The sequence below is a fragment of the Aotus nancymaae genome, unplaced genomic scaffold, assembly GCF_030222135.1.
Source record: "Aotus nancymaae isolate 86718 unplaced genomic scaffold, 86718_ANA_hifiasm-v0.15.2.pri h1tg000058l, whole genome shotgun sequence".
NCBI classification, from domain to species: Eukaryota; Metazoa; Chordata; class Mammalia; order Primates; family Aotidae; genus Aotus; species Aotus nancymaae.
This window is the reverse complement of record NW_026988472.1, coordinates 539219-549765: the sequence shown is the minus strand read 5'-3', so window position 1 is coordinate 549765 and position 10547 is coordinate 539219. Positions and strand designations below refer to the sequence as shown.

At 39.1% G+C, this 10547-nt stretch overlaps 2 pseudogenes; one reads left to right on the top strand and one right to left on the bottom strand.

The window, feature by feature from the left end:
* Window positions 1–1353: 1353 nt before the first annotated feature.
* Window positions 1354–2628, top strand: LOC105707684 (AP-1 complex subunit mu-2-like; annotated as a pseudogene).
* Window positions 2629–5719: 3091 nt separating this feature from the next.
* On the bottom strand, window positions 5720–6900 carry LOC105707682 (upstream-binding factor 1-like protein 1; annotated as a pseudogene).
* Between the last annotated feature and the right edge of the window lie 3647 nt (window positions 6901–10547).

Sequence of the window (10547 nt, the reverse complement as noted above, 5' to 3'; positions counted from 1 at the left end):
TGATTGTTTAGAATAGTTTCAGAAGAAGTGGTACCAGCTCCTCTTTGTATGTCTGGTAGAATTCGGCTGTGAACCCATCTGGACCTGGGCTTTTTTTGGTGGACAGGCTATTAATTGCTACCTCAACTTCAGCTCTTGTTATTGGTCTATTCAGGGTTTGGAATTCTTCCTGGTTTAGGTTTGGGACTATGCAAGTGTCCCGAAATTCTTCCATTTCTTCCAGGTTTACTGGTTTATGTGCATAGAGTTGTTTGTAGTAGTCTCTGTTGGTGGTTTGTATTTCTGTGGAATCTGTGCTGATATCCCCTTTATCGTTTTTTATTGCATCTCTTTGATTATTCTCTCTCTTCTTTTTTATTAATCTGGCTAGTGGTCTGTCTACTTTGTTGATCTTTTCAAAAACCCAGCTCCTGGATTTATTGATTTTTTGAAGGGTTTTTTATGTGCCTATCTCCTTCAGTTGTGCTCTGATCTTAGTTATTTCTTGTCTTCTGCTAGGTTTTGAGTTTTTCTAATCTTCCTCTTCTAGCTCTTTCAGTTTTGATGATAGAGTGTCGAATAATATGTATTTTGTAAAGGTTTTTGTTGGAATTAAATATAGGAGAACTATGAATGATGAAAGAAATAAAGGAGAAAAAAATGTGAAAATCAACCTAAAATTTTCTGTAAATCTGTGAGATAGATACTTTATAAGCAGTAAATGTAACCTTTACCTATATGTAATCTCACTGTAATTTTTTGCTTTGTTTTTGTTTTGTTTTGTTTTGTTTGAGTTAGAGTCTCTCTTTATCACCCAGGCTGGCCTACAGTGGCATTATCTGGGCTCATTGAAACCTCTGCATCCCAGGTTCAAGCAATTCTCCTGCCTCAGCCTCTTGAGTAGCTGGGATTACAAGCAAATGCCACTACACCTGGGTAATTTTTGTATTTTTAGTAGAGGTGTGGTTTCACCATGCTGGGCAGGCCCTTCCCAACATGGTACTTGGATTATTGGCATAAGCCACCATGCCTGGCCTAATCTCACTGTAATTTTACTCCCAGTTTGTGAATGTATAGATGAGGTAACAGAAAAGCAAAGAGATCATTATTTTAACTGATATTTTATCATCATAGCAAACTCAGTAGTTCAGTTTATATTTGTCAGTGCTTGTGTTTTTTAAACCAAATAATACCACCATTAACTCTGGGTGTCATGAAGTCAAGAAATGAACATTTTATCTCTGTATCCCACACAAGGAAGGCAAGATTTAAAAAAGAGTAAGTGCTGAATAAATTTAAGAACAGTGTAGGAAGCGGCACCGCCGTCACCTCCTGGTGCTCCCTCCATGCCTCCTAGGTCCCTCGGCTGCCACCATGTCTGCCTCTGCTTTCTTCATTCTTGATGTCAAGGGCAAGCACCTGATCAGCCACAACTACAAGGACAATGTGCTGTTGAGCAAGATGGCGTACTTCATGCCTCTGCTGGTACAGCAGGAGGAGGAGGGTGCCCTGACTCCACTGCTGAGCTACGGTGAGGTCAACTTCCTATGGATCAAACACAGCAACCTCTACTTGGTGGCCACCACATTGAAGAATGCCAATGCCTCCCTGGTGTACTCCTTCCTGTGTAAGACAATAGAGGTATTCTGCCAATACTTCAAGGAACTGGAGGAAGAGAGCATCTGGGACAACTTTGTCATCATATATGAGTTGCTGGATGAGCTAATGGACTTCGGCTTCCCACAGAGCACCAACAGCAAGTTGCTGCAGGAGTACATCATTCAGCAGAGGAACAAACCGGAGACAGGCAAGTCACGGGTGCCACCCACTTCCATCTACCCTGTATCCTGGCCCTCTGAGGTTATCAAGTATAAGAAGAACGAGGTTTTCATCAATGTCATAGAATCTGTCAACCTGCTGGTCAATGCCAGTGGCAGCGTCTTGCTGAGTGAGATAGTGGGTATCATTAAGCTCAAGGTGTTTCTGTCAGAAATGCCAGAGCTGTGGCTGGGCCTCAATGACTTCATGATCTTTGAGCTCATTGGCCTTTCAGGGAGCAAGAACAAATCAGTAGAGCTGGAGGATGTAAAATTTCACCAGTGTGTGCAGCTCTCATGCTTTGACAATGACCACACCATCTTCATCTCACCTGATGGTGACTTTGAGCTCATGTCCTACCCACTCAGCACCCAGGTTAAGCCAAGGATCTGGATTGAGTCTCTCATTGAGAAGTTCTCCCAGAGCCATGTGGGGATCATGGTCAAGGCCAAGGGGCAGTTTAGGAAACAGTCAGTGGCCAACGGTGTGGAGATATCTGGGCCTGTGCCCAGTGATGCTGACACCCCCAGATTCAACATGAATGTGGGCAGTGTCAAGTATGTGCCAGAGAAAAACATCATGATTTGGAATATTAAGTCTTTCTTGGGGGGCAAGGAGTACTTGATGCAAGCCCACTTTGGCCTCCTCAGCATGGAGAAGGAGGACGTAGAGGGCTGGCCCCCCATCTGGGTCAAGTTTTAGATCCCCTACTTCACTGTCTCTGGAATCCAGGCCTGATATATGAAGATCATTGATAAAAGAGGTTAGCAGGCCCTGTCCTGGGTTTGCTACATCACCCAGAGTGGCGATTACCAACTTCGTACCAGCTAGAAGGGAGAAGAGATGGGGGCTTCCCTACAACCCCAGCGGCAGATTTTAGGAGGGAAACTGCAGGCTTTGTGTGTCTGTGTGAGGGTAGGCCTGGACTTGGCAGTTTCTTGCTCCCAGCACTGGCCCCTTCCTCACCTCTTCCTTACTCCATAGGCTGGGAGAGAAACTTTCTCTGTTTCCCTCGCCCTTGCAGCTTTCTCCATCCCCCTGATTTTATATGAAGAAGTATAAAAGGACTTTGAAGTCCCCCTAGTGAGTGTCTTTTTGCAATGAGCTGCCTTAGCGGGTGTTGCACGTCCCTTCTCCTTCACAGCTGCTGAGCCCAGAGGCCCCGCTGACCCCTCCTCTGAATTTTAGGATGTTATTAAAGAGATAAATCTAAAAAAAGAAAAAAGAAAAAACACTGTATTTAAATTCCCAAGCAAAGAAAGCCCCAACTGAATTTGTACATCTCACCATCTAACCTGGGCTATAGGCCTTACTACAACTTAGTGGCAAATGCAACTTACAGTAACTTCTGAACTGGAAGCAAAAAGAATCAAATCTTTAAAGTTAATTTTGCAAATCTGATGTTAAGAAGAGAAAGAAGGGACAGAATATGCAAACACATTTTCTAAATAAATTCAACGCATCAACCATCTAGAATTCATGTAAAAATACCTAAATCCCCAGAATCTATAAGAAAATGAAAATGTGACGGTAAATTTTTGCTTCATCTTGAATTGGTTTCTGTAAAGTAGCTTTCCCTCTCCAATAGCTCCTAAATAGAACAAAGGGCAGATGATAGAGATTGACTATTTTGTTCCTGCCTCACTTCTTAAGCTAGTACATCTCATCTTCTCCTACCCTTGAACTGCGGTTTACACCATTGGCTGCCCTGGTTTCCTTCAGCCTCAGATTGAATTACACCTCTGGCTTTCCTAAGTGTCCAGCTTGCAGATTGCAGATTATGGTATTTTTTGCCTCTACAATTTTGTGAGCCAATTTTTCATAATAAAATTAGTCTTTGTGGTTGGGCAGACCACTTGAGGTCAGGAGTTCAAGACCAGCCTGGCCAACATGGTGAACCCATGTCTCTGCAAAAAACACAAAAATTCATCAGGTGTGGTGATGGGTGCCTATAATTCCAGCTACTTAGGAGGCTGAGGCAGGAGAATTGCTTGAATCTGGGAGGCAGGTATTGCAGTGAGATCAGATTGCACCATTGCACTGTAGCCTGGATGACAAGAAACTATGTCTCTCTCTGTCTCTCCTCTCTGTATTATTCTATCTCTCTCTGTCACTCTGTTTCTCTCTCTATGTTGATGATACCATTTCTCTGGAGGATGATGACTAATACACTAAGGAAAAATTACATTAACATATGATAAAGTAAATTTGTTAAAAATTGACACACCTTATAAATTAAAACCAAATAATAATAAAAGTAAATAGCTATTTTCTTATTTTTATACTTTATTTCAAATGTACACATCAGCATAATTTTCATAATTTGAAGTTTTGTAAGAATTAGGTTGAAATTCAGAAAAAGCAAGCCAAAAACATATTGTTATTGCTTAACATTCTCCTGAATATTTTAATCCAACACATTTAGAAATTAGAGGTATAAAATGGTAAATATTTTCATTATTCTCTGAAGCTTATTATTTACCTAGAAACAGCTTATAAATAAAAATTTACTAAGATATCCAGAGATAAAATAAACACCTTATAGTCATTGATTTTCATATAAAAATAAAACAAATACTTCTGTGATGTTAATATTGATGAGAACAAAATATGAAACTAGCCAGAAATATTTAAGAGAGCAAAGATTTACTGAGAAGGCACTAACCTTAAGTAGATATCAAACATGTTAGTGCATGAATTCATAGATAGAGCAGAGAATGAAACAGTATTATGTACTTATCTATATCTGTCTTTCTGTGCATCTTTCTATCAGTCCTGAGTGCTAAAGCTGACATTCACTTGCACCTGAAGCAGAAGAAAAAAATTGGAACTTCAAGAATAAATGCAGATAGCACTTAGAGAAGCTGTACCCAATGTCCTAAGGGATTCTGTGGAGGAGCTCATTCAGATGAAATAGGTAAGTTTTTATTTTGTATAGAGATATTGCTGCCTACTCCCAGGCACAGGAATGGCCAACTCCTTACTTACTTCAGGGAGTGGAGGAGAGAGATACCAAGAGTACCACAATTTTCTTAAGACACCTACCTTGGCCGGGCAAGGGGGCTCACACCTATAATCCCAGCACTTTGGGTGGCCAAGGCGGGTGGATCACAAGGTCAAGAAATCGGTGGCTCACACCTATAATCCCAGCACTTTGGGAGGCCAAGGCAGGTGGATCACAAGGTCAAGAGATTGGTCAACATGGTGAAACCTCGTCTCAACTAAAAATACAAAAATTAGCCGGGCATGGTGGTGCACTCCTGTAGTCCCAGCTACTAGGGAGGCTGAGGCAGGAGTATTGCTTGAACCTAGGAGGCAGAGGTTGCAGTGAGCCGAGATTGTGCCATTGCACTCCAGCCTGGGTAACAAGAGCAAAACTTCGTCTCAAAAAAAAAGAAAAGACACCTACCTTACCTCTCATTTAAAATTCTCAACTCCAGATTTAGTGCAGGAGTTCTGGAAAACATGTCCACATGGACAGTTGGGGTCCCAGGCTTATGGGTGTCCCCTTACCACCTTAGGCAGGAGAAAAGTGAGTAAAACAAAGCTTCTTGCTTCAGAAATATTCAGTCTAATACAATGTGTACACTATAGCCTAATCATTGCTTAATTCCAGAATCTTTAATTGCATAAAATTCCTTGGGAAAAAGATGCTGTTTGTTGTTTGTTTTTTAAGGATAAGTCCAGTATTAACACAAACATATTTATTCTCCCACAAAAGTCCCTCCCAGGTTTGTAATCCTGATGTTCGTAATCCTGATGTAAAAGAATGCTGCACCAAGTTGCTTCTTTCCAATTTTGTATAGAGGAGAGTGGGGAAGGAGGAAAAAAAAAAGAAAAGCAAGGAAATAAAAAGAGGAAGGAGGAGAGTCCCTTCTCTTTGATATGGATGGTATGAATTGGCTTTTGCTGAGAAACTCTGTCAGACACCAACTTCTATTTCTCCTTCACTGCTGCAGTCTGAAATGTATTGCTTTCATCATCTTCCTCATCTTTCTTCCTCTTCTCTTCTGGTTCATGGAGAGGTAACAATTTACCCAAATAGTCTATGATGAATCTTTTCCTGTAGCCTGGAGCCCCTGCCTCTCTTCAAACCCTTCTTGAAGACCCTTTGCTGAAGAGGACTGCAGATCTGTTTGTCTAAACATGGGATCTGGGCATCCTGTCATGGCCTTATTCTTACCCTTAGCATAGGTCAATTCTTTGTATGCAGAGTGTATTTCAGATGACAAAGTCTTGAAATTTTATCCCTCTGCCAGAGATACAATTTCACCTTGTATTACTTCTGCAGCTTCTCAGCCTGGATCTTATAATAATCCTTCTGGCTCTGCAGGATGTGCTGCCCACATCTGCCAATCTCTACCATGCGCTCCCTCAGCGACAAATGTTGCAGCTCCCTACTTGACCAGGAATCTTGGTGAAACTTGTATCCATTCATGATGGGTTTCTTAGGCTCTCCATGAAATTTTATCATCTTGAAAAATTAATCCATTTTTGGAAAAGATCTCACTTCTTCCATATTGTTCTGATCCTTCTTTTTCACTTTGGTTTGAATCCTCTTGGAGACCTCAGATTTCTTGTCCTGAACTAAATCAGGATGTACTTCCCCGAATCCAGCAAGATTTTTGTCAAATTCTTGCTTTTCCTTCTGGAAATTCTGAATATATTTCTGTTTCATCTGCTCTGGGAGGTCACTGTGTTTCTTTGCCAGGATTTTGGTCGGTTCCTGGCTTCTCATCCAAGGGTACATTTGGGGTCAATTCTCCTTGAAGAAGAGGTTATAAGCAGTAAGGGGCCTTTTTGGAAAGTCTGGATGTTTCCTGTCTTTTTGGCTTTTGTTTTTATTTGTAGCACATTTCCTAGCTTCCGGGACTACTTCTTTCAAAGTGCCAAATTTCTTCAAATTGCAAGAAATCTCTAACCATTTGAGTCTGCACATTTCACCATAAAAGTTTTTAAAAGGTACTTTTCCCAGTCCAGGTGTGACTGAGTTGTCCTGAACGTGCAGTTGTCATCGGAGGGGAGATTAGTCTCCATGCATTCCAGTAATCTCAAGATGTCTTCGTTGGACCAGTGGCTGTGGCTTCTAAGCAATGCCATTGTCATGTCTTATGCTTACTTATAAGATCCCAGGTATGTAGACATCTGAGCAAGAAAACAGAGTTCTTTATTTTTAAGACCCAGTGGATCATTTATTTCTGGAAGTCTTGTAGTATGTGTGATTCTGTATTTCTGAGAAGAAAAAATGAAAAGTTATTTTCTTTCATTGGCATTAATGAAAAAAATTACACCTTCTTGACCATATGTTTCTTGTATAATTAATTTACCCTTAACAATATAAATAAAACATTGCCCATTTCTGAATTAAAATGCATGTTGGACTTTCATATGCTATATTTGCAATATTCAATATCTCCACACCCCACTCCACCTGATTTCTGCCAGATCTCACATGAATATGTCTTAAATTAAGTTACATAAGACAAACACCAGATCACTCACTCAAGAAGCTCACTATAACAGCAAATCTCTGAACACAGAGTGAAAAGTTAAAATAGAAAGAGAAATGCCTAAAAGGGAAAGAATGTTAACTCTATAGTGCCCTGATGATGGCCATTTTCTAAGCACAGCCCAGGTATCCATGGCTAAAAATGCAGATGAGAAGTTTAAGATACAACAGAACAAGCCCAAGATCTCCTCCAGACATACATTCAGCTATTGCCTTTTTATGAGGGAATGTGAACCTGAGATAAAAGACTGAATTATAGATTCTTCTGGACCCGTTCATGGGAGTGAATGCTTTCTAGTGAACAATACTGCTTCTCCTTTTAAATATCAAGGATTTAATGAGAATTGTAAAATATTTCAATTTATTTGGTTAACTGTTCATCATATTTAAGCCTTAGTGAAAGTTTGGCTTCCTCCAGAAAGTCCCTCCAACATACCTGGCATTTTCCATTATAACACTTAAAACCATGGCAGATCTGAAAACCATTTTTTTTTTTTAAGTAATTTTGTCTTGCATAAAGTAATTCCTTCAGTATATGATTTCTTGACTTATTCTCCAAATTTTCTTTACTCTTTCACTAGTCATTGTAGGAAAATTTTCTATTCTAAAACTAAGCCTCACATAAGTAAAATTATGTACAAATATGTACAACACTAAATAAAACTAGATCTTAAATAGAGTTCCATGTTTTAGTGAGCTATGATTGCACCACTGCATGCTAGCCTGGCAACAGAATGAGACTCTGTCTCTTTTTTTTTTTTTTTAATTTCTTTGATGCACTGTGGTTTGTAGAGACTGTCTCTTAAAAAAAAGAAAAATGAGATGTGACAATACTATGAACATAATTAAATCAGTCCTACAGAGATATATAACAGAATTTGGCTATTTGGGAAAATTTGTAAATTAGTAATTTTTTTCTTATTCTTTTATTTATTTATTTACTTAACAAAATTTGATATTCTAGTAGGTACAACAACTTGTGACATACATCTCAAATGACTAAAGTCATTGAGATGTGCTGATTAATATACAATCTAATTGAGCCTCAAGTCTTTGTGAAGTAATGAGATAGTGATGTTCTCCCCATATACAGATGAGAAACTCAAGACACAGCTAGGGTTACATACAGAGTTAATGACAACACCTGTATTGTACCACTTACACGCTTTATGCTAACTAATTTATTTAACATTTTCAATGGATCTTTTTCCTACTAATCTTTTCCAGGATCTGTTTTACTTCAGATGAGTGAGTCCCAACCCTGATAATAGCACAATGTTTTTTCCTAGTTGGTAGTGACAACACTGTTACAAGAAAATTTGCTTATAGTAGCAAAGCCCAATAACAATTTTCTCCCACTTTTTTTGTGAGTAGGCTCAAGATTCCCCATATCGATTCCTTTTGTTCGTAGGAACAGAGGCATAGGTGGCACTTCAGAAAATCTGCATTCTACATTAGTTACATTACAGTTTGAAATGTTTGTAATTCAAATAAAATAGCAACATGTTGGCTGTTTTTCTGTTTTCCCTGTGGGTGCACACTGATAAGGGATAGAGAATTCTTAGCTGCCTCTTACGTTTGTGCTCCTTTTGTTACCATACTTTACATATTAGAAATTCTGTGTAAGATGTTATGCCCCTGAACTTTTAGCAAATGAGGATTTTAATAGTATTTTTATAAATGCAATTTAAATAATTTTAATATAACTTTAAAAGTAAACCAGTTACAGAAAATTCCAGTTTTAAAAAATTGAGTTACTTTAATTCATTGTTGATTCACCAAATGAAACAAATTAAGATATATGGTAGAATCAAACTTGAAATTGGGATTATCGTAGTCATGTAGCTTATTGGATTTTTAAAAATCACCATAAGGATGGAATTACGTCGATTGTAGAAAACAACATATTTAGAACTAGAAATATACGAAGTTCCAAAAGTTGGGTTGGTTTTCTGACAAACTCTCAATCCAGAGTGTTTCAGATGGGTGGTCTTTGTGGGAGTGGGACCCACCAAGCCAGATCACCTGGCTCCCTGTTTCAGCTCCCTTTTTTTCAGTTTAATGAGCAGCTCTGTCTCCCAGGCATTTCAAATGCCAGTTGGAATGGCCACCCAGATTTGTGTGAATTTTTGCGTGGAAACCTGCTGTGCTGGCTGAAACAGCCATGCTGGAAACTCATGGTACTTTTCAGCCCAGGAATCTCCTGGTCTGTGAGCAGTAAAAACTCATTTGGAAATGTGGTGATCACTCACACTCTGCATTGTTCTTGCTGGGAACTGCACTCCAGAGCTGTTCCTATTCAGCCATCATGGATCGGCCCCCTCCCTGCCACCATCAGAGCTGAATATTGAGTTGAGAAATGCTTCATGAAAGGGAGGTATCCAGACTTAATTATTAAATTTTGGTAGAGTGGGGAAATGAGTTATTCATTTAAAAATATTTATCATTTTCTGCTATTTTGCCTTTTTTGTTGCAACGCAATTTATGAATTATTTGTAAACTAGATATTAAAAGATGGAAGTACGAAATTATCAAAGAAACTGACTTGGGAGCAGTCATTAGCCAGAAAAAGGTAGATATCAGAAAATGATTTCTCTTATTGACCAGTACTCTGACCACACAGCTTGCCCTTTTGACTTAAGCTTTCAGCACAAACCTTTTCCCAGACTTCTTCTTATACTTGTGAAGCCAGCAGTAGAATATAAATAATAAGAGCTATTTATGACAAACTCACAGCCAATATCATACTAAATGGGCATAAGCTGGAAGCATTCCTTTTGAAAACTGGCACAGGACAAGGATGCCCTCTCTCACCACTCCTGATCCACATAGTATTAGAAGCTCTGGCCAGGGCAATCAGGCAAGAGAAAGAAATAAAGCATATTCAAATAGGAAGTAAAGAAGTCAATCTATCTCTCTTTGCAGATGATATAATTGTATATTTAGAAAACCCCTTCATCTCAGCCCCAAATTTCCTTAAGCTAATAAGCAACTTCAGCAAAGTCTCAGAATACAAAATCAACGTGTAAGAATCACAAGCATTCCTATACACCAATAACAGTTAAACAGTCAAATTACGGGTGAACTCCCATTCACAATTGCTACAAAGAGAATAAAATACCTAAAAATACAACTTGCAAGGGATGTGAAGGATCTCTTCAAGGAGAACTAGAAACCACTGTTCAAGGAAATAAGAGAGGACAGAAACAGATGGAAAAACATTCCATGCTCATTGATAGGA